General features: G+C 41.3%; 1 protein-coding gene across 4 annotated transcripts in view; it reads right to left on the bottom strand.

Moving 5' to 3' along the window:
• BMPR1B (bone morphogenetic protein receptor type 1B) overlaps positions 1-24,655 on the bottom strand; it is a 231,235-nt gene extending 206,580 nt beyond the window's left edge. For all 4 annotated transcript variants that reach the window (XM_014265404.3, XM_074540942.1, XM_026791992.2 and 1 more), the window contains exon 1: positions 24,615-24,655. The gene's annotated coding sequence lies outside the window, so the exon portion shown is untranslated. The remainder of the gene's footprint in view (positions 1-24,614) is intronic.
• Between the last annotated feature and the right edge of the window lie 311 nt (positions 24,656-24,966).

Raw genomic sequence — 24,966 nt, 5'->3', positions numbered from 1 at the left:
AACTTTTTTCTTTTCTAAATGTGAGCATCTTTAATAGACATCATTTATCTAGCCTTCAACAAAGCCTATGCTAGCATGACATAAGGAATTCTTTAGTGAACTCAGAGGGTAAACTTGAAGTACATGTTAGCAGTGTGAACAGACTGAGTAGCTCATAGAGCTCTAAAAAAGGAAAACATGCACCATGTGGAGATTATTAGTGTACCTCCAGAAACATTTGTTCAGAAAGTCATTTTATTTAATATTTTTACCAGTGAACTTAGCAGGGAAAAAGAATAAAAAACCAAACCCAAGAGTACCTTATTAAAAACAGCTTTTAATGCAAAGTCAGGAGATACAATCAATGCACGGAAGGATCATTTAGAATATAACACAGAATTTAATGGATAACTTTGAGATAGGCAAGCATGAAGCCCTCTAGCATAAAATGGAAGGCTAGGTGCATGGAAGCACCAGGAAATGAAGCTGTTTATCAACTGGAAAAGTTCAAGGAGGGGAAATACCTTGTTGACCATACTCATTGCTAACAGATTAACTGTGACCTGCCAACACAATGCAGACATGCCAAAGGCAAATAAGATCTGAAAAAGTATCAGGAGTTATGTGACCAGCAGAGATAGGAAAGCAGAAATGTCATTGTACTTCAGGAACAGCCCATGAAAGTCTGGCCATCCCCACTCCAGAAAACTGACTACAAACCAGTGGCACAAGAGGCTTCCAGGATGGTACAGAAATGGAGAACCTCTCTCTTAAAGACAAAAAGTCCCCCCAAAACAACCAACCAGCCAACCCACAACAACAAACTACAGAGCAAAACTGGCCCAGCAAAACAAATGTTGGGAGAATGACCCCTCTACAAGTGTCAAAATACAAAAGGCACCAGAAAAAAATTGCTTGCTGTACTTCAACTTCCATGACTAGTTGCTCAGACTAGGAACCTGACAGTTGATGCAGGTTTCCTGTTTGCTGAATTTGGGATTTTAATGATACCATTTCTCCCTGATTACATGCAAATCTGCAAATAGCTTACATTCCTACTTACAAGGAATTTGAACCCCACTAAAATTAACAGGGTATGAAGGCCAAAATCTAAACACCAGACACCCAAATATTAAAAATTCCAAAGGAATTCAGACATACAATTCTTAGAGTCTTTTGACTGGAATCCAGTACTGAGTTCTGTTAGGTCCCAATGAATAACCAAGCTGAACTAAATAAACAGGAATAAAAGCCTTCCCACCCCTACAAAAGAGGACTCAAATTTGCCTGCCTGTGGTGCAAGCTGAGTGGCTGTGCTATCAGCAAGGAAGATAGCACTGGACTATTTGCCCACAAGAAACCCTTTAACTGAAAAGGAAAGCAAACCAAACTGAACTAACTCCACCCACCTCCCCTCACAAAAAAGCCCCCTCAAAAAAAAAAAACAAAAACCAAACAAACTATAACAGAACCTATATGCCCAAGCTGAATTGTTCAAAATGTCAAAATGGGCCCCTGAGGTGAAATTTGGGAACTTCTAATGATGACAGGCTGATCTCCACATATGCTGAGCAATCCCTCTGCAGTCAGCTTTGACTCACGTCAGCACAGGGCTAATCTGTCTCCACCATCACTCCCCACTGGCTGGGTTGGGACAGCTGTGGTCCATAAGTCAGGGCCAGGGTGCATTTAGGCTCTATGGACAGGATCCATAACACCTGCATGGACCACGAGGCCAGGAGCACATTCCTTGAATTAGCGGAAAGTGAAGAACCTTCTTTCCAGCCTCGCATACTCACCATCCTAGTTTGATAAATGTCTCAATCTGTTTTAATCAAGACAGTTCTGCCTGTTTTTCCTCTGCTGTTCATTTTTGGAAGTTACTCAAATATTTCTTACTGTTCATAACAGCTGATACTAACCCAATTTGTCCTTGGTTTCTTCTCCTAAACACACCCCATTTGCAGTTCTCAAAAGTACTGGCAAGGCTTGAACTGCAGCCTTGAGCTGTGCCAGGGATGCTTTTGATATCAATGATCTTTTAAAAAGCTGGGATATGCACAACAGTCCTTCACATAGATAGGCAAGATGTAAATAATTTTTTTATATTCTCATAGAAAATTCCCCTTTCAATAGAAAATTTCTTGGGCTCCTATTTGGACTAAACAGGACTGAAAGATGACTTGGCAAAGCAGAAAACTGCTCTTGATAGCACATGGAAAGTAAGAAAATATTTGCAATTCTTTTACTTCCTTCCAGTTCCTGTTCAAAACCAGCTTGTTAAGTACTTATGCAGCTGCCCCAAAAGGAAAAACAATTTATACAATCAATTTTTAAAGGCATCTATAAATATATAATTCTCATAAATACCGTACCTCTGATATGGCTTACTGGACTTCTTTGCTTAAATTCTCCAATATCTACAGTAAAAAAAAACCCAAACAAAAACTTCTACATCAGTACACAATGTGGGAGAAAGTGTTTCCATACTTGAAGTTTCTAATAGCTTTATATCCATCTAACAAACATCAGGAGTGAAATGAGACAAGCATTAGGAATAATCTAATTAAAAAAAAAAAAAAAAGAGAAGGAATTCAAGAAAATGTGAAGAAAGAGAATAAAGCAAACAGAAAACTTCAGAAATTGCCAAGTTATGTCCTGCCACAGATGTGTGCAAGATCCCTATTACACTCATTTAACTGACTTCAACTGGAAAGTCCTTAGGCATCATACTTCAGACACAGTGTGTCTGAGAAGTGCCTGTACTTCCATGGAGCAGCATTCCTGGACAACTAAAATGGCACATTTACTGCCCAGGTAAATTGGTGTCTGATGCTTAGCACTAACACGAACACAGCATCTCGCCAGAACAGAGCTGGGCTGGGTTATGGCATGCAGCTAAATATTGGGCAGTGAAAGAAAATATATGTCCAGGAGTGGAAAGTTGAAGGCTAATTCTCAACCAGGGCTCAAGCAGATATTATGGAATGTGTTCTTTTCTGAATGTGAAACATGAAGGAAATCAATGTGAAAGAAAGCAAAAAATGTATTCATTCTTCCCTTCCTCTTTGGAAGAATCAGGCCTTCAAATGGTTTCTCGTTAATTTTCCCAGTATGTGTTGGCTTTATCCAAGGAAAAGGAAAAAGGAAAGTAGGTGGTGGTAACCAGCCAGTAAATTTATATACTACCTGAGGGGAATTCCAACCATTCCTGTACCCTGGGTATTCCCAGTAGTCCCAAACAGAGCAGGTTATACACTCTGGTTTCATGAGTCCATATTCCTCCTCTTGGATGAAGACCCTTTTTCCAGGAGATCTGTTGCCAGTACCTCCACCACCTGACCACTGTTGGAAATGAGGTCTGACACAGAAAGCCAAGCACACTGTGAATGCAGTGAAAGGCTCATGTGAAACATCACCTCCCCTACTACCAGAAATCTACCAAAAGGAGGGGCTTTTGCTCTTCTGCTTGCACAAAGATTCTTTCAGTGCAACACTGCGCAGTTGATGCCCAAAGAATTGTGGTTTATATCTCCCTTCCCAACAAGTCTATGTCTTTCCCTTTTTCCTCTCCTAAGCACATCTTTAAGACAATTCCCAAAATATTTCACTTATTATATTCAAAGAGTCACCCCACCTATATAGTGACATGGCCAACGTGGATGATTTTCCAAAGCCGTTAACAATGATCCAAAAGTTTTATCAGAATTGGGTTTACAGACAGAGTTATTCTACGGAAGGTGATGCCATGAACAAGGGATGAAAGTCAACAAACTGTCCATATCCCTATGCAAATCTTTACAGGATGTGCAGCTGATGGGGCTTGGTGGAGGCAGGAATGAAGCAAGAGAGTCAAGAGAACAACATGACTTGAGAAAAAAAAATAGATTAACAATTTGCAGCAAGGCAGCAGAATGTGACCAGACAATAATCATGACAGGAGGTTATTTTTTTTTTCCCAAATTGGAAATGTAAATCCAGTACAGAAAAATAAAAAGTTGACAAATATTTCTCCCAATAACACAGTGTAATTTATGAACATATCTTTTAAGCTACAAAGTTGTAACAGGTAGAGTTATAAAATAGGAATTATTATGACATTCTTTAGATAGGCCCATGCCACTTTACCTTCATTCCAAAGATTCATAAAAGTTTTTATTTAGGAACAGACAGAGTGCTAAAAATGATGTTGCTCTTAGCTTTGGTGAATTTCCACTTGCTGTGACACAATACTAAAATTTGGATTAATAAAAGTTAATACTTGAGTTTAACAAAAAATGTTTTGTTTAAATTATTTACACTTGAATAATGACTTTCAAGATTTTTAATACTTTAAGGTACACAAAAATATATTGTTTAGTTGGCAGCAAAAGAAATTATCTTTTATAATTTCACAGAATTAAGTTACCATACAGGTTTTATAAAATTTTAAAGGGACATTTTCCACAACACTGTGAAATTCAATTCATCTTGAGAAAGAAGCTATCAACATTTATGTACAAAAAGGCACAACCCATAGTACACAAATTAGCATCTGCTTGATCAGTTGCACACTTCCAACCTGCATATACCAGTTACACTCGGGAATATTTGTTAGTATCCATAAATCTCTTGGTGATTTACTGATTAGGTTTTTTCAGGGCAATCTAAAACTTGTTCTGCTGCTGAATTCCTCCAGATAAATGCAAAATACATCCAGGATGCAGTTTGGTTGCATCACTCTAAGTGGCTGCAGAGCTAACTTAAGATTTGCTAGCCCTCAAATTGTCACTTAAAACTAAGCTAATAATTGCAATAAATTGTACTCTACACCTAGATAACTAAAATGTGTTATGTCCTTTTTCTAAGATATTACCATCCTGACTTAACTTTAAAAAAATGGAAACCTGAAGTGTAACTGCAATTGTTCATACATGAAGAAATATGTCAAGAATCCAACACTGTCTTAGCTGTCCAAATGATTTAAATACGTGCCTGTCTATCTGCATTTCATAAAATGTTGTATCACAATTAGCACACGGCAATTGGAGCTTTTTTAGAGTTACCTTCAGGGTAGGGGTCACATTTCCTATATATGATGTAGAGCATTTGGCTCCTTCTGGGAGCTACTAGAAGCAAAAAAGAACAACTCTGTGATGGGTTATTTCCCAGGGAATGAGCACTGGATCAGCTTTCCTACACGTACACTGATTTTGGAACAAAAGCAGTTTGAGATGAAGCACTTTTCAACCCAAAGACATGACAAGCACGGGACAGGACCTAACCTCACTCCACAGCAGCTGTCTGAAGCATCAACAAGGTAAAAAGGAGCTCTCCAGCCTGGGCAAGCACCTGCAGAAGCCACTGACCACCCAGAAGAGTCAGGCTGAGTAGAACACCAAGAGCAGCCCATCAACTTCCAGCACCAGGGGAACGTGGATTTGCAATGCTTGAAGAGCACAGTTACCAAAAACAGAGGTTCTGTGTAAAAGCATTTAGGTGTCACCATAAACGGGTGAGTCATTTCGATGCTCACAGACATTGCTGTGGATCAAAACCTGTCAAAACAATTCTGGCCTTTGTACAAGCTCTCAGGAAGAACTGTAGATTTGGATTAGATTTAATTCACATTTACCACTCTTGCTTTAGCAAAGCATCAACAGCAACTACCTCTCCATTCACAGATTTTAGTATAGGAACTACATGGGGAAAAAATTATCTGTGACACTTGAAAGTACTTTACTCCATCTGAAATTGATGTGCTTAACACACAACCTAAAGTTAAGTTTCTTAAACAATCCTCTGTAGCATTTAGCTAAACCAAACACCTGCTAAAACAAGCAAGTAATAGAAAATCAACAAAAATGCTTGGGGTTTGGGCCTTTTTTCACAATTTATATTGCAGAAGAATCACAGAACTGATCAGATTTTCTTAAATGCTATTTAACTATCTTCATAAGCAAAGCATCTATAACATGTTCTTCATGCTTGCAAAAATAAAAATAAAAATCAAGAAAAGATAAATGAGAAACCCTCTTCACCAGTGGGAGAGGACTTCCACCACTCTGTGGGGAAAAGTGTTATTGTACAGTAGCTCATATTCATGTAATAATTTTTAAATGTGCTGACACGCCGTTTGCTGTGCCAGAAAAGTGGTGTGGCTGCTGCCTCTTGCACTGAATCTTGGATTTGCTGAATGTGAAAAGCACATATCAGTGGTTCCATGCCATGAGATTGCAGAAGGTTGATGCTGGGAGTCCCAGCTGACTGGATTAATTTTGTCCATGGCCAAGCATAACAGTGGTTTAGAGCCTCACACTCTGTCAAGGGAGAAATTCTAATTGGATCTAACAAAGAGCTCACTGCTTAGGCACACGTGTCAGAAAATAGTTTCCACATCACATAAACGGTACTGCTAAGGAGAATTATAAAAGGACATTTTCAGAGCTCTGGAATAATGACACATTATATTACACACATTGCTTTCAAGTATATTGCCTTCAGGAAAGTATCATGTAAATTATGAATAATGCATTCACTCGGGTAACAGCAGGTATGGCGAATCAAGGCTGGGCTCAGACACAGTTACTGCCTTTCATTTCAGCTTTTGCTTCACTACAGGATAATTTCTGCTACACTTCACTACAGGAAAATATGATGGGAGATGCTTCACCAGAATCTTATTATTTAATCTTCAAAATTATGTACTAGAAGGGAATAAAAAATGATTGTGTAAAAACAATGTAAGGCCATAGGAGTGTGGAAAAAACACTAAAATTGGGGGAAAATGAAAACTGCATCTCAGCTTCCCACTGAAGTCCTTTTCCACTCGCCACTTCTCTGTGGGAGGCATCTCAGTCTTCATGACTAAACATGCACAACACCAGAAATACGAGTTGAGAGTATCACACCATTACAAACCCCACAATATTATTCCCCTCAACCTTTCTTCACCAACCCATGCCTGGCTCTCTGCCTGTGCCTCTCCCCCATTCACTTTCCAAGTGGAATAAGCCTACCTGGGCATCCCCTCTGCTCCAGCAATACTGGATAGAAGGCAGGCAAAGCAAAACATGGGGAAGAATCCTCCCCCACCACCATCTTGCCCAAAATATTCAATGCTATCTCAGTAGCCCACAACATGTTAAAACCTTTTTTTTCATGGGAGTACCAAGAAGGATTTGAAGTTTTCAAACATCAGAGCACTGGAGCATATTGCCCAGCAAGGTTTCAGTTTCCCTCACTGGAGATATTCAAGAACCATCTGGATGCAATCCTGTGCCATGTGGTCTAGGATGATCCTCTCTAAGCATAGAAGTCAGACCAGACGACACATTGTGGTGCCCTCCAGCCTGACCCCTTGTGTGATTCTGTGAAATATCTATTTGATACCACAAGATAATGCAGTTGCATTGCAGTTAGTCTGTCTTTTACCTACAGCCTGTTTAGGGATGCTCAAAGGTTCGCAAGCTGTACCCTGCAGCTAGGGTGGCAGGGGAAGCAAATGCATGGTGCAACAAATAAGGTGTCCAGGATTCTGAAACTCCTAAGACAAATGGATTGTCTAGATGTAAGCAACTTACAACAAATTAACAGGAAAATCATTTAAAGGATTTAGAGGTTGCACTATTTATTTGTCCTCAGTAGCACTGAGCCCTCTTATCTCAAGAAAGGTGCTCCTGACCCATGCTCCTGATTATAATTAGAGAATATTGACTGACCGGGGGGAAAAGCTGGCACTGTAAGACGTCACAACAGCCACCCCGATGGTCAGGGGTCACTGCCACGCCACGTAACACCAGTCCCTTACTGCTAACACTGGAATTTCAATAATGTGGACACACATACAGACAGAGCAATTAACCTTGCTGGGGGGGGGTAAGGCAAAAGAGAAAGCACATCACACCAGAAATAATCTGATTTGGCTCTGTACAGAGGACATCAGTCTTTGAAAAACAGATCACATTTTCATTTTGCAAGTCCTTGCTCTTATCTACACTAGACCCCCACCTGCCCAATTTATATTCCCACCCTACCAATGAGAAAACACATCCTGGTTTTGGCTGTGACAGAGGAGTTCCTCATGTGATGCTGTGAGTTGCATTTGTGGTGAAAATAGTGTTGATAACAGAGATGATTTCACTATTGCTGAGCAGAGGTTACTGATGTCAAGGCCTTTTCTGCTCCTCACACTGCCTTGCCAGTGAGCAGGATGTGCTACAGAAAAGGCTGGGAAGGGACACAGCTGGGATAGTTGACCCCAATGGACCCAAGGGATATTCCATATCATACAGCATCATGGTCAGCAGTAAAAGGTGGGAGAAAAAGATGAAAAAGGGGATGTTTGGAGTGATGGCATTTGTTCTTCCTGTTACATGTGATGAAGCCCTGAATTCCTGGAGATGGCAGAGCAACCACCTACCCACAGGACATAGTGCACAAATTCCTTGCTTGGCAGTGCAGCTTTTCCTTTATTGGTTAAACTGCCCTTACTTCAACCTGTGTTTTCTCACTTTTGCTCTTCCAGTTTCTCCCACTCTGGTGAGTGAGTGGCTGTGTGAGGCTGTTGCCAGCTGGGGTTTGCCCACAAATCAATATCAGAACAAATCTCCCCACTTGGTGCCTTGCTGCAGCTACATCTTCTAGGAAGCAAAAACACTGGCCTTGCCTGCCCTGACTAACATACCTCAGCAAAGAAAGCCTAAAAGGGCATTTGATTCTTGTCTACCAGCAAGCCACAGCAGGAAGGTGCAAATAGCATAGAAGAAAAAGCAGCATATCTGCTAAGGGCAGCCTCAAGCCCTGTGTATGAAGCAGTCGTGATGATGTCCAGGTTGGAATTGAAAACAAACATCCTCACAGCTCCACAAAAACCATCAGGAAACATCCTCCATGCAGGGGAAAGAGAAAGCAGGCATTCAGCCTTGAGAAGAAACTTGCAACCTTTACATAAGGAATTGTGTAAGAGATGAAAAGGCAGAGAACTGGAAAGTTTCTCAGGAAGTCTCATTGATCTGCTGCCAGGAGAGGCTCAGAGAGCAGCCCAGAGCACAGAGAGCTCCCTGCCCTAGGTAGCTTCTGCTGGAGCACTCAGCTTCTAAATGGGAAGGGAAGAGGAAATTAATCTCAAAAGCTTATTTTGATGTTGGGGTCCATAAATGTTAAAAAAGGCGCATTTTCATCTGCGCATCTCAAACCATTCATCAATAATAGTAATAGTAATAATAATAATAATAATAATAACAAAGTAAAGAGAAGTGGCAGTCTTAAAATGGAAATAAATATTTCCCTTTTAAAAAGGTGCAATTTATCTCCTATATATGTTCATCTACAAGCCCTGGTATTATTTTGATACCCCCCCCAAAAAAGGACCCTGGGCTTCCAAGTATTCGTTGCTTTGTCTTGAAACACCTTAATTTTAGGATAGAACAAAGAGAATTCTTTAGGAGGGTCCATTTCCCAGCACTGCCAAGGGAAAAGAGCTAGAGAAGCTCACTGGGGTTCATAACCAGTGCATGGCACAGAAAGAAGAAAATCAAGTGGACAGACCCAGACAGTTTTCCCTGTCAGAACGGGCTATTAAAAACCTACTAAGAAAGATAATAAAAAAGGTCTTCACTGGAAGTTAAGGTGTGAGAGTCTTAGCTCCTAGCTAAACTCTTATACTTAGTAATCTGTCTTCAAGTGAATTACAACTCACTTAATTTCTTTAGACTTCAGAGGAGTGCTAATTCCCAAATTCATGGGTGAGCACGTTAACTAATAGCTCATAAATCATTGTAATTATTTCCAAAGCTGCTCTCCTCTCTAGCCCTTAAAGCAGAATATGTCATTTTTATTTTAGCCAAATATTCCTCACCGGTGTTCTCAAACCACCCAGGAGTGGAGCTGTGACTCATCCACAATGCTGAGCCTGTGGCTGCTCTCACCTGGCTGCTCTGGTCTTGTGGGGGGCTTGCAATGCTGAGTGAGCCAAGGGCTCTCCAGGAACATTGCACACACACTGCTCAGCCATTCCCATCAACCTTGCAAGTGGGACTTGGATTATTTTGTCTATGGGTTTCTTGTTTTGCTCTGAAACGTAATGTTCAGACAAAGACTTTCCTGAGCTTTGCAAACAGAGAGAAAGGTAAAGGGGTGGTAAGATAAAGTTTTGGCTTGCCAAATGAAATTATGATCCTATTAAAAAACAAGCAAGCTTGACTAATGAGAACCCAATGACATCATAAAAACATCTTAGTAGATGAAAGGCAGTTCATAACTGAACTCTGAAAAATAGTAAAATTAGAGAAAGGTAATGTAAATATCAGGGCATGTTCTAAAGAAATAAGTGAGCTGTGTTCAAAGCAACATGGAAGCACTCAGAGCAGCACCAACATTTATTGAGTACTCTGCTCATTTCTCCCTTTGATATTCAGGCGTTATTTTTCCTGTAAGTTGATGTAAACTTTGAAGTTTTGCACAAGATCTTGAAAGAAATATAGAGTGTAACCAGCTGCTACATATGATTCTCCAGCTAGTGGCTGCCATGTATATTACATATAGAAAGCATAAAAGAGAATAGGTTGAGCAATGTAAACTGCCAGCAGGGAAAGTCTTTGAAAACTTATACAAGATAAAAGCATCTGTAGTCTCAACACTAATACTCTGTAGTCCAGCACAATGATAAAAAACAGCATCCACTGGAACAGCTGGAGTCCACTGCATGGGAGCAAAGCCAGTTTTTGAATAAAATTAGCTCTGACTATGCTCAAGCTGTCTGAGGTACACTTTCACATCCACAATAAGCCTCTTGAAAAAGCCAGTCCACCTAGAGGAACCACCTTTTTTGGAAGGGCTGGAATCTAGGAGGCAAGAGAACTGTACTAAAAGGGTGTTACTGAGTAGAAAGTAACCCTGCAAGGTAGCATGTCTGAAATTACACAGCGACAGAAGTGCTTTGCCTGTATAGGCTCCACTTGCCTTACAGCTGTAAGTAAAGCTTGTATCCTTTGTCTCCTGCTGCAGAAACTCCCAGGGATTTCCTAAGAGCAAGGAGAGCTGCTGGCTTGGCCAGTACCCATGGGCAGCCTGGGCACCCACATCATCCCCAGGCTGAGCCAGCATCCCTGTCTGTGCCCACCCTGAGCCATGGGAAGTGGCCAAAATAGTTCTCACATTCCAGAAACCATCAGTGGCGTGGATACAGCTAAATTAAATGCAACTTGTCTTCTGTGAAATGGAGGAAAATTGAGCCATCTCTGTCCAACTTGCTGTATTTAGCAGGTGCTAAACTACGCACACATGAAGGTACCACCTGAATCTGCTCCCTGCAAAAACACCTTGCCCATGGAAAAATTGCACAGGGGAGGCAGCAGATGAGCCCTTCCATGCATGTGGTGACATTAACCGAAAGTGACCAGCCACAACTGCAGCATGGAAATACAGAAGGAGTGGTATATAACACACTACAACAAAATAAACAAACAAACAACTCAAATAGGTTGTTATTCCAGTCACCCTTCCTGTTTATGACCCAGAAATTCTTGGAGTGCATCCTCTTGCCTTCTAACACTTTCCCACAGGTGGATAGGAGATTTAGGATAAAAAAACTTTTGGATAAAAAAGTTACAGTTTTATTATTCCACAGATGCACAATTTTGTTCTCAGTTAATTCTATTAACTAATACTAGATGCATTCCAGTAAGTGCTTGGTGAGCGCAAAGCAAAAGCAGTTTACCAAAATGAAGTAAAAACTGCTAATGCAATTGCTTGGGTTTACATATCTAACTAATTTCCTTGCTTTCAGACTGTTTTAAAATGCTCATGCTGAACCATCTCATAGAGGAGGAAAGAGAGGAATTCTGTCAATATTGTACTTAAAATCATGCACAAAAATTAATCACATCATGATCTAAAGTAAATGTCATTTTTACAGGTAAATTACAGAACTACAGCATAACCCGTGAAAATGAAAATTATTTTATAACTGGAAATTGTACTTAACTAACTGTAATCCATAAGATGCTGGGGTTTGCAGCTAAAAATCAGCAGACTTCAATACAACCAAACTGAAAAGAATCTTAAAGGGCTGAAGAACTGGATCCATAATGGGAGATGAACAGTTGACTACATACCAGATTAAATAAAAGATGACATTAATGTTTCAAAACAACATCCTGAAGTAATCAAAATACCTCCTAAAAATAATTTGTGCCTGCAAAACCAGTAACTGCTGCAAGCAGAAAAAGGATCTGAAGTTGATGGATATTCTTTAAAAACAAATGCCTGTTTCCCACATTTTCTTCTTGTATCCTCAGTGAGGGCAGAAAAAGATGGAGCTTCACATATCCGAGCATATAAAAGGAAAAAGCAGAAGAGGGAGCTAATTTTCTGAGAACAAAATTGTGCATCTGTGGAATAATAAAATTGTAACTTTTTTCTCCAAAATCTCCTATCCACCTGTGGGGAAATGTTAAAAGGCCAGAGGATGCACTGCAAGAATTTCTGGGTCATAAAGGAAGGATGACTAGAATTATTCAGAATCTAAATTTTGTTTTGTTTTAAAATGAGAAACTACCCACAGTTACAATAATTTGCATATATAAAAATCCTAAATTTTCTTACACTGTTGATTCTATTGCAGTTCATCTCCATAGCTGATGATGTAAGAACTATGGCTGGGAAAAGCTGATTAACAAAAAATAACAAGGCAAATGACACTGCACACTTTCAAGGTCAATAAAATAACCAAGTCAGCTTTTATAATTTCTGTATTTCGAGACTTTTTGGTCAAGCAGAATAGGACACTGCAAAATGCACCATTGAACATACCTGACTGTAGCAGTGAGGTATTTAATCATTTCCATTAGGATAAAGCCAGATCTTCTTCCTGTCAGCAGTTTTGAAGATTTCTGAATAGCTAAGGATGCTTGTTTCCCATGAGTTTAAAGTGGTTTATTCACCATCATTCAAGTTTCCCAGTGTATTTTTTGGATAAAAACATATTTTAAAAGTCTATAAAGAAACAATGACCTTCCAGCTTGTGATATCATTTGCCTCTTTTGGCAGGGTCATTTTGAGCTGAACTAAATCAGCTGTTGCTTTCTTTTCAGACCTTTCCTATCATCTATTGCAATTCCTTCCTTATAACTCATGGGCGTAATGTCTGCTGCTCCATCTCAAGTGCCCCTTCTGCCTGCCCCTGAGCACAAGGGCAGCTTTCTGCTTACTCCAGGGTCACATTTAAGGGCTAGGTCTTAAATCTGAATAAACAAGTTTGGCTGAAGATCAATCAAACAGGGAGTTTTGTTAAATACTCATTGTGAAAAGCCTCATTGTTTCTCCCAGTGTCCACCCCCTCCCGGTCCACTTCTCAAAGGGATGGTAAGAGACAGCACTCCAAAGGTTTTGTGACAGTACTCCCAAATTAAAAATTAATTTCTGATGAGACATTCCCATTCTGATAAGACATTTAAATTCTGATGAGACATTTAACCATACATCTGGTAAGTAAGGTAAAAAGTGAGGTCTGAAATTACCCAGGCTGCACAAAGACTAAGCAATACCAAGCTTCATTTGGAAAAAAAAAATCTCAGAGAAAAAAATTATACATTCAATAAATAATAAACAGATCAATTTTGTTAGTCAGTCAGCTGGCCCCCGCATATGTTGACGACCACCTACAGAAAGTACACAGTGGTTTCAAGAAATGCTATTTTGAGAGCAAACCTTCCTCAAGAAAATGTAAATGACCAGATGTTTGAAAGAAATTTTAAATCCTTTTAGACATGAAGAAAAAATAAGGGCTTGGGGAAAAAAAATAAAATCACAATACCCAAGACAGACAGAAATTTGAGAAACTCTCAAAGCTAAGAGCTCAACATGATTTCTATTCTTACTATTGTGAGGCCCTGTTTCCTAGACAATTATAGCATCAGATGGACAACTATGAAAAAAAAAAAATACAGCTTTAAAGACAAGGCAGAGAATAACACCCATGGAAACCACTTCCAGAATGGTTTACGTCTACTATGGTGGCACTACTTAAGAAATGTTATGGCTCAAAGAACGAAGAAAGTCTCCATGGGTGCAGTTCACAGGCTTTGCAAATGCCAGCTGATCAGCAAAATGCAGCAGTCACAGAACCCACATCTAATTGGAAAAACTGAGTAGAAAGCATTCAGAGATGCAACTGGGGATCCAGCCCAAGCACTACTTTCAGGAAGTGCAGCTGCTTCAAAATCTTGATGAGAAAAAGGAAACGGCTGAGATAAAGCCCACATGACTGTTATCAGTGCCACAGGGGATTATCTCCATTTCCAACTCCCAGAAGACTGCTACAACGAAATGAGGCTTCTCTCAGTTCTCAGAAAGAGGCAGAACATATTATCTTTAATATCAGTTTTTTGGCCTCAAACAATGGGCACCATTGTGACTTCTACCATGCTAAAAGACAGAAAATAAATTCTGGCTAACTTCTCCTGTGCAAGGACTGGTTTTGAGTGAGCCCCACATTAACAGGAATTAGGAAGCATTCCCAACAGTGATAACCTAATTCAGTCAGGACCAGGAAGGACAGAAGGAAGCAAGGCACAACACTGCAAAAACAAGAGTGTTCAAGACTGTCTAGAAGAAGAATATTCTATTGTTTGACATACACTCCTGGTATTTTTATGCACTCCAAAGCATGCACTGATGAACAGGATTTCTTTGTATATGGTACATTCAAGCAAAAATCAGAGTTACATTTATCACTTTGTTGATAACCTTTCTTGATTAATGGATTTAGAAAAGAGCTGCTATAAACAGGCATTTATCATCAGATGGGAAATTATTATCATTAAGTGCCATGAATACTGCTAAGCTAATACTGAACAAAAGTCTTCAAAGTACACAATGGAGTATCTTCTAAAGAATGAGTGCAGCTGAAAAGTTTGAGACTGGTTTATTTGACAACAAGCACAGAAACTGGCTGCTTTTCTTCAGAAAGGAATATCACCAAGAGAGAGAAGGAACTGGGGAAATGTACAAAAGACAAGCTGGAAGAGAACTGAAATGGTACAGGAAGGGGAGATAGAGTCATTGAAATGAAAATAACATGTCCATTTGTTACAAAAATAGTATAACAGCTTCCAACAATTAATTATTTCACTCATTAAACAGGCAGCCCATTTATTTTACTTCTAACTAATCAATTAAAGAGTTATCATTGCAGCACCTTAAACAAGAGTGTCTCATACTTAAATGGAATAACTTTAAAATGTATGTTGCAAGACATTTGTTTTTTATTATTTCTTTCAATTTAAATAGTACAGCTTCTCTCTTGGAGTATTAATGCAACAAATCATAGTAAAATATTCAAACTAGCTATACATATATTTTTTTTAAATCTGACTTGAAAACATATTTTATATAAGAGTTTTACCAAAGAAATATCACAAAGAAATTACTGTATCGGACTGATGCTTCACCTGAGGGGAAATATGGAAAGGATGATGAGATTCAGAAAAAGTTGTTCTGTGCAAAATCTTTCTCCACTCCTGACATGTATTTATTATTCATTCCCCACCACCTCTCCTTATCTGATGACACAACTTACAGACTGCATGCCCTTTAAGATGTAGTTTGAAGTTGCTGCAACTCCGCTGTGATAATTCCCAGTCCCCACAAAAAGAAAAGCCACAGCTTAGTCCATTCTTACACCTACAGAGCAATAGAGAACAGGTAACTGGATCGACATCTCTCAGACAGCAAAAAACCAACACCAGAATTGATGTCACGAGGAATGAACACAGGTATTGCTGGGCACATCCTTCAAGGATTTTATCATAGTCATTTCCAGTGCTCACTATTATCTCTAAGGATTAGTAGGACATACAGATAGCTGCAGCCTGAAGTAGCCTGTCCCTTCTGTTCTTGGCCAATGTGAGAAGCAGAAGCAGGAAAAGTCCTGACCCTTTCTGAGCTTTTTCTCCCCAGGGTTACACTGACAGCACTCACCTTTGGCTGCACCTTCAGACAGCATTAAGGACTTGTTTCAGGGTACTGAAGTTTACATGTGTTCAGTCATTGGGGATCTCAGCACCCAGCACCAGTAACACATCTCCTCTCACCTGTAGAGCTCTGCATGTTGTACCACTGTTAGCAGCCTACTGGGGTAACCTCTGCGGGACCTCTGTTGGTATGGCTGTGTTTGGACCTTCTCTGTTCTACCTCCCAGGTACTGCCTTGCGCTATTTCCCCTTTTTTTTTTTTTTTTTTTTTAAGTACTCCTCAGGCTATTAGTTGCAAACACGCACAAACTCAAAAAAAAAAGTCTAAACGTCTCCATCTCTAGCCTTGGACATCTCTTAGGCACCATTTGCATGTGTGGCTTTTTCTGGAGTCACAGAGGAAAGGAATTAATTTCTGTGGCAGACAGCATCTTCAATTGTTCATTGCGGTGCTAGCCAGCTAGGCTAAGCCACACTTCACCAGGGAGTGAGGTTATGTCACCTCACAGCTGGAGCAAGAGACAAAATAAGGCAGGTGCCCTGGCACTGATGCAGAGCAGGCACACTCCCACCTGCTGAGGACCCTATTTTTCAGCAGGAAGAATAAAAAATGGAGCTAGGCACAGCAGCTCCTCAAATGCTCCAACTATTCCCAAAGCAACTGCCCATTTAGATCCTTAATTTTATGGCAAAACACTTCTAAAAGCTATGCTCAGCTTTCATGCCATTAGTTTATCCTTCACAGTACTACTTTTGGTCCATCAGACTACTTAGAGTTTACTTTTTACATCAAGCCAAGTCCAGCACTTAAGTATGATAAAAAAATCCCAATCAAACATTTCAAAAGGCATTTAAATACATGTAACACAACTTCTGCCTGCTTGCAAAGCCCCCACCAACTTCTAAAAGGATTTAGCATCAATGATTAAACCTGTGAGAATATATCCATCTACACAAGTAGAGTCACAGTGTTTTATTTGTTATGAATTTGCAGTAAAAGAGAAGAAATGCCAAAAAGGATTCACCTAAACAGCTGAAACACTGCTAAGGAAAGAAATTACATTGACATTAATAATTTCAAATATACATGCAGCATTTGAGAGCAGAAGGACAGTATAAAATAGATCAAACCCTTTCACAGGCTTTCATTGCTCACACCATTCCAAGTCACGTTGTCTGAGCTGGTAAGGTAAATCAGAAAAATTGAGTTACGCACAAACTTGCAAAGCACACATCACAGTTGAGATGGCCACAATACACAGAGTAGCAGCATTCTATTTCAGAAAGCTTCAGCCCATACAGAGTAACACCATACCTCATCAGAATTCCAGAAAGCTTCAGCCCATACAGAGTAACACCATACCTCATCAGAAGGCTTCAGGCATCTCCTCATACAGAGTAACATCATGTCACTTCAGAAGGTTGCAAGTATCTGCCTCTCTTGTCCTTCAGCCCAGCCTTTTATACCCTCATTGTCCATGCCATGCCCCTGTGTGCCCTCTGTTCCCTTTGGTGATGGGTCAGTGCCCCTGGGCACTCCATGGCTCATTGCTGTCAGTGCTGCTCACTTGCTGCTCACAGCTGCACCCATGGGGATGAGGCTGGGCACAGCCCCACCCCAATCACCAACCGTGTGTACCTACACAAACTACAAAATGGACTCTTTTGCAGAAAGCTAGAAAAACATTTGTGCACAAATTTGGCACAAAGTTCAGTAAAAATTGGCATTTTGTACACACAAAATCTAACAGCTCATGATTCAAGCATTAAAAAACAAGAATAAAGTTTACAATCCAGACAACTAGAAACTATTCTTTCTGTTGCTTTGGTTTTGGGGTTGTGTTCATCTTCAACTAAACTAGTTTTCAATTAAAGTTTTTTCTGCAAAACCTTAAAAACATCAAGTCATAAGAAAATTCCACACATTCAAAACCACAGGCATGTGTACCATTGAGATCACATTGGTTCTTGTCAGGAGAGAAATTTTTTTTCAAAATGAAGCAGTATTAAAAAATTACAGAATTCAGTTATAGAAAAGTTTGATTACTCCCTCGCAATGGATTTCTGAGTTAAAAAGTTACAAAGGTTATCTTCATATTTTTCATTTTTAATTGGAGTAAGTTACTGATTTCTGCATGTCCTCAACTAGCAGCACATCTACTACACTGAACAGCCCAACAATACTGCATAATCCCCATTGTAAACAGTTATTTTGGGGTGTATTTTCCATGGCTCTGATTTAGCTGTGGAAGACAAGGAATATAAACAAGCCTAAACAGTTGTCATACATGGTTATCAGAGAAAAGTTAATTAGCTTCAGGTTTAAAATGTGCTCCTCCTCCTCTTCAAAGGCACAAATGTGAACCTACCTGCTGCTGTGACGGCTGCCAGGAAAAGCACAAACCTGTCCCTTCCATAAAATACCAATGTATATCTCTGATGCCATTGCTGCTCACAAGCAGAACTCACATACCCCACAGGAATATTTAACCCCAATATAGACCCACATGGTTTACCATTCATTTCCAATTAATACCACAAATTTGGAGGAAAATGCTGGTGCTGCTTTTTCGCTCTAATAAAGCGATTTTGTCTGCAGCAAGACAAATTCAAAAAAGAAGATTAATACCTGTGGAAAGAAAGACTAAGTGACTCTATTGGGATAAGGGAAAAGGCTCAATTGTCCAATCAGTTTCCTATCCAGTAAGGAATGCACACATCCACACCATGAGCTGTCTCCAGGAGAGCACTGTGCAATGGTAGTGAAGGCAGTTAAGTCCAACTGGAAGCCAGGGACTAGTGATGACCAGGGTTCTATGAGCCTATGGATGTTTCCTACCCTTAGATGTTCACTTCATGTAAGAGTGATGGGTGTCCTGTGAAAACCACCATGCTTGACAGACTGTAGTCTGCATGCAGAAATCACAGAGGCAATCTTAAGACAAAGCCCTTCTTACCATCATTCAGACAGAAATCATACCAGGATTTTAAATCTTAAGCACAACACAGATTCAAAGTTCCAATTTCATAATAGTTGCAAGGCACCGAATGCAGTAGCCCTGAATGCCTACCTAGGATTGCTGGTGAATAAAGGAAAAAGGCAATTTGCATTAATATTTTAAGCGAAGAAAGGTGAAACAATCTCCTGAATAACTTTAGTTTTATCCTGTCCATCAGCAGCAGCAGCTTGGACTTGACCTCATTCTTGGCCCAGGGTCTCAAAGCACTTTAAACAGGTACCTGTGACTGCAGCCCATCTGACAGAAGCAGAGACACTGAGATGACAAGGACCCATCCTGTGGCATGTCCTTGAAGCAGCACAGCCCTCCTCAGCTTGAAGGGTTCCTCCACTTCGATTTGCTTGTAGGACAAGACCCTACAAGACTTGCCTATGAATAAAAGAAATCTATGATGCCTGCACACACTTAATTGTATTTCCGCAGGCTATAAAAGTCTTGCTCAACTCATTTTAACAAACTACCAGATAGTTATGCCTGAAGAGAAATTCCCTGTTAGGGGAAAAAGCCCTGCTCATCCAACTTCAGTAGCAAATGCAAAGAGCTAATTAACCTTATCTCCATTACACTGTCCTGATTTTGCAATACATCTGGCACAGATGCAAGTATTTTTTTTCTCGTCCAAATCTTCTCACATACTTACAGAGCCTACACTCCATGGGCTCTGGAGCAAATCTGACCAGCAAAGATTTAGCACGTGTGTATGGGTATTCCCTCTGACCTGTATTCTAGATGCACACCTCTGCATGCCATTCCATCATCGCTTCATTGGGGAAGAGACAAATTGTCACACACATGAAGGAGACTGTATTCAACTATCTAGTTACAAATAAAGCTGTATTTGTGTACTTAGCAGAGACAAATAAACAAAGCAGCCAGATCCAGCTCATATACACATTATCAATCCAAGGCAAATAAATATACTCTTTCACCCATCAGTTTTTTCCCCTAAAAGACATATGTGCCCAAGCTATGAGATTCAGCCTTTTCATGGTCTGTTTTAAATGTGACACTTTTTTCTTGGCCAAAATTGGCAAGGATAAGGGAAAGCAAATTGGACAAAAGGTCAGATTATAGTGAAATTGAAATATTTATCGGAACAGCTACTTCTGCCAAGGAAGATAATCACAAAGGTAACATCTCCTTTGATCCTTAATTGACCTGTGTGTTTTTAATTATGAAGCAGGGGAATTAACCTAGAGCTAATTACAGTCTTCATTTTACAAACCTGTAAGTGCGTAATTTTATTCACATAAGTATTCCTTAGTGAAGTTATGCATGAACAAGTACGTTTGTAGCTTCAGGGAATAGGTCTTGAATAACTTAACCTTTTAAAAACTTTTAAGTGGCTACTAAACAAATATGTCTTATATACAATCTATTTTGTATTTTGGGCTGTAGATGTGATGTTTTTCTGAACACTAAAGAATATTTCTTCTTGTGTCAGCAAAGCAGCAACAGTTATTTTCGTGTTAAGGAAATAAGTGGTAGCTTTAAAGAATGAACACTTTTAATTATGCGCCTTTATTCATCCTGGTCTGTGAAACTGCAATCTTTTGCTTAATGGCAGCACAGAGCAGAGGTTTGTAGCAATGCATTTTGACTTCAGCACTGAATTAATTTTAATGTGTAACACAGTCAGTTTCAAGGGAAGAAACTTCCTGAGACCTGTGTCATTCCTGTCCCTGCATACTAAAACTCATTCACTATTGGAAAAGCTTTCTGGAACACATGAAAGGTGAACCTACTCTCCCTGGTGCTCTCCTCATGCTCACATTGCTGCTCCAATCTCTTCATTACATCCAGAGTTTGCAAACTCTGTGGACCTGCAGCTGCAGTCCTGAAAGCTGCCACAGATGACTCCAAAATCCCCATTCTGTAATGGGCTCGGAATTGTGACCGTGACTTCCATGCAAATCCCTCCCTGCTGGCCATTGTACCACCAGAGGAGGACTTGCTTTGCATCCCAACTCCAACAGAAAATAACTCCTTCAGCCTCCTTTCCCAAGGCAGTGTTTAGACTTGCTTATCTGTGGATAAACACATCTGCCAGACCCTCTCTAGTAAGTTTTCAGTCTATTGGCCAATTATAACCAAATCTGACGTGGGCTTGGAGGATGTTCCCTGTGACAAGGAGCAGCAAAACAGGCAGCTGGGCTGAGCACGCAGCCCCCGTGAGTGATCCTGTGAGAGAAAGGCCAGAGCAGTGACAAACTGGGGACCCCAGCCTTGAGACACAATGCCAAAGGGAGGAGGTTCCTTTGGGTTTGGCTGCTTATCACAATCCTCTGACACAGTCTGTGCATGACAGCAGTGAGAGCACACTGCCTGTGTTACCAGAGACACAGACACGCTCCTCTCTGTGCACACTGTGTAAGCACTCACACCTGGGCCTGCATGTGCACTCTGGCATGGGCTGATCATAAAGAATAATTGATCACATAGGAATTTATTTTTTTTTACAGTTTGATGAAGTGTTGACATTTTAAGTAGAGAAAAGTAAGCTCGGTAATGTGATGCATGAAAAAACTGGTATAATGTAATCAAAAATTACATTATAAAGTATTTTAGTTACCTGAAAATCATTTCCTTATTACAAAAGAGTCCAGCACTTCCAGATGCTGTAATAGATAAATATTTTCGCCTTTAAGGCACTCAAAAGAACGAGGTTGTTGATATATAGCACAATGCAATTCATAGATACCATCAGAATGTTACAATTTCAAGACTTTTTCAAAACTTATTAACCCTCATTACATTTTTGCTACTCCAACCAAATACAAAACAGCAAGAGGAAAGAGCTCACCAGAATCAAGACCAATCTGAAACATGCACTAGGAAAAAAAAAGCTTAACACATGAGCCTTAGACTGAACTGCAGTGTTTTCAAATCAGTTTTGTCCAAATTTTGCCTATTAGCAGTAAGCTTCTCTGTTTGAGACAATTTAAAAAGAGCTCGTATCTTCTGAAAAGGAACAAAAATCTGAATGGTAATAAGTCTAAGATATATTTTATAGTTTGCTTTATGGGATAGCACAAATAAGTCTTATAATTTGTTTCTGTTCTGTATTTGCCATATTTACAGCACATTCTAATATATGTCTAAGTCCTCACCAACTTCATAAATTAGAGTTATGACATCCAAAATAACCATGTTTGTTTATACACTATCCTATCCTTGCAATTACCCTAAGATTGGTAGAAAACACCTATTACAAGTTTTTGGAGACTTTACTGGCTTGGCCCATATTCTGTTGGAATGGTTGTTGTTAGCAGCAGCACAGGCTGGACCCAGAGGCAGCCCTCCACTCTCCCCAGCACACTGCATCAAGTATCACATTTGTAAGACAAAGCAAAGCAGCCCCTTCCCCACAGGATTTACAGTCTGGACAAGTGCTTTGTAGTCAGCATCAAGCAATCAGCTGTTAAGACACAGAGCAGCTCATAAACCTCCTTCTAAAAAAAAAGTTCATCTTATTTCTTGGGAGTAGTAACACATCATTTTCCACCTGAGCATCAGGCTTCCTCTCATTGTTTCCTTACACCTGGCAACAGATATTGTGTCTTACTTATTGAAGGTCTTGTTTTGTAGGAAACAATGCACAGGGAAGAATGACAGAAACAGGCAAGAAAGACGAGACGCTGGGAAAGGCCTTTGTGAATCTGTCAGTTTACATCATCACCAATCAAAGCTCTTTCAAAGGGAGTTTCAAAACTTGAGGGCTCGATTCTGTCAAGAGATGAATGCTCCAGTCCTGCTGCAGCAAAGGCCCCAGCACATGCATCACTTTAATTACACAAGTGCACCAATTAAAATGGACCCCCTCACATCCTTAAAATGAAGCATGCATGTAAGAGCCAACATGCAGCCAGAGCATTCAGCATGCTGACCCACAGGAAGGACTGCTATAAGTCAGGATTACACACACAGATAAGTACAGATACAGCTATCCCAAAGGCCTGAGGGGCTTTTTTCCCTGATTGCACAAGTGTCAATCAAGGGCAGCTCAGCTGAAGCCAAGCAGGGCAGTAGGTTGTGGGAAGAGAGTCAAGGTCCTTAGGTTGCATTTACTGTGATGGATTTCTTATTTTGAAATAACTGCAAAACTGTTTCCTAACAATGCACAATTTCAACACAAAAAAACAGAGAATCTTCTTGCAAACACATTTGGACTAGATTCCATCATATCACTCTAAAAATGAAATGCTGGTTGGGTTTTTGCTTTCTTTCAAAAACCTCTGAAAGAAGCCCACTCCCTGCACATGCAGCTTCTGCCAGTGAAAGAGGGGAGGAATACCTGGTGCTCTAAAGCCATGCTGGTCATCAGACAGAGGAGATTTTGTCCTCTGTAGGCAATCACACAGTAGCTATTCTGTCACTCTCATGCACACTGCTTCCATGAGCTACTCACAGAGACTGTAGCTTTTAACATCCTAACTTTAACATGCCTGTCATTCAAACTGGTCTGTTCTCAGAAAATAACTATGTCTCTGCTCTATCTTCAGCTACACTTTAAGCAGCGTAGAAGAGAGCATTTTGGCCTGGAAAGGAACAGAGAACACACTGGAAGTAAATAAAAGTATGAATGGGACAGAGAGGAACAGAGAGCAATTCTGCACCAACTCTATATCAGGACATAGGTACTCTCAAAGGTTCAGAATAAAACGCTATGGGGTTTGACACAGAGAAATGTTAAAGCTATGAACTTCCTTCTCACTGCACATTGTTAAAAGTTTACGCAGCATCAAGGGGCACTCAGAGCAGTTCATGGAAAGGAAAAATCAGCCAGTGCCATAAAGACACCAGCTCTCCCTTAGAAAGCATCCAAGCTGCAAATCATTGCATGCCAACAGAGCCTTTGGCAAATTATCATTACGTGCCTATTTATTTTTACTCTCCCTCAAGCACTGCTTTTTGCACTGTCAGACCCAGGACGCTTAGACAGACCTCTGGTTTTATCTACAAGAGTGCAGAGTGCGACTTTCTGTCATTTACATTCAACAGGTCCTTAAACCGAGTGGTTTAACGCTATGTTTCTGCACAACACCACCGGAGACACGGACTGCCATAATCCGGCCGGTAAATCAGAGTTCACTTCAGTCCATCACAAGCTCACAAAATGTGTGAGTTAACAACACCGCACTGCTGCGCGAGAGATTCCCGCTTCCCAGAGACTCGCAGAGAGAGGACAAACCATCTCCATCGCCCGCAGCCACCAAACAAGATGTACCTTAACAATTTGGTTTAAAACTTCATTTCGGGAGTGCAGCAGACCGCCAGCCCGTGCCGTGCACGCGTGACGAGACCGTATCGAGCCAGGGGCAGCGTGTGCAAGGGGAGCAGCCCCGGCACCCTGTCCCAGCGCCTGTGGCACTCACCCGCTTCACCGCCGCTGCTGGCCCGGGCCAAGCTCGGGCAGCCGAGCCGGGCCGAGCCGAGCGCTCCCAGCCCCGCACGGGACAGGACGGGACAAAGCCGGGCGGCCGCCGCTCTCTGAGAGCCCCGCGGGGCTGGAAGGCTCCGGGCGCGTTCGGGGCGCTGCCCCCGCAGCACTGGGGACCCCCGGGACCCCCCTGCACCCCCCGAGCTGCGCAGGTGCCCGCCCGTCCCGCCGCAGCATCTCCGCGCCGCATCCTCCCCTCCCTGTCCGGCTCCAGCTCCTCACCGTCCTCACCGCCTCCGAAGGCTCCGCGGGGCTGCCTCCTCCTCTGCCGGGGCTGCTGCTGCCGCCGCCTCTGCCCCTCCTGCCTCCCGCGCACTCCCCGTTCCCGCCCGGCTCGCAGCCGCTCCACTCGGGATCGGGGTGCCTTGGGGCTCTCTCCCCTCCTCTCTCGCCCTCTCCAGCTCCCACTAGTGCTCGCACACCCGGCCAGCCGGACCAGGATTCGCCGCCTCCTCCTCCTCCTCCCGCCCCCCCGCGGCCGCCGCTCCCGGTGTCCCCCCGGCCGGGGCTGCGCGGGCAGGGTGCCCTCGCTGGGCATCCATCACCAGCCCCGGACACAGCCCCAGGGTCCCCA

The sequence above is a fragment of the Zonotrichia albicollis genome, chromosome 5 (genome assembly GCF_047830755.1).
Source record: "Zonotrichia albicollis isolate bZonAlb1 chromosome 5, bZonAlb1.hap1, whole genome shotgun sequence".
NCBI classification, from domain to species: Eukaryota; Metazoa; Chordata; class Aves; order Passeriformes; family Passerellidae; genus Zonotrichia; species Zonotrichia albicollis.
This window is presented reverse-complemented; position numbering and strand designations above follow the sequence as displayed.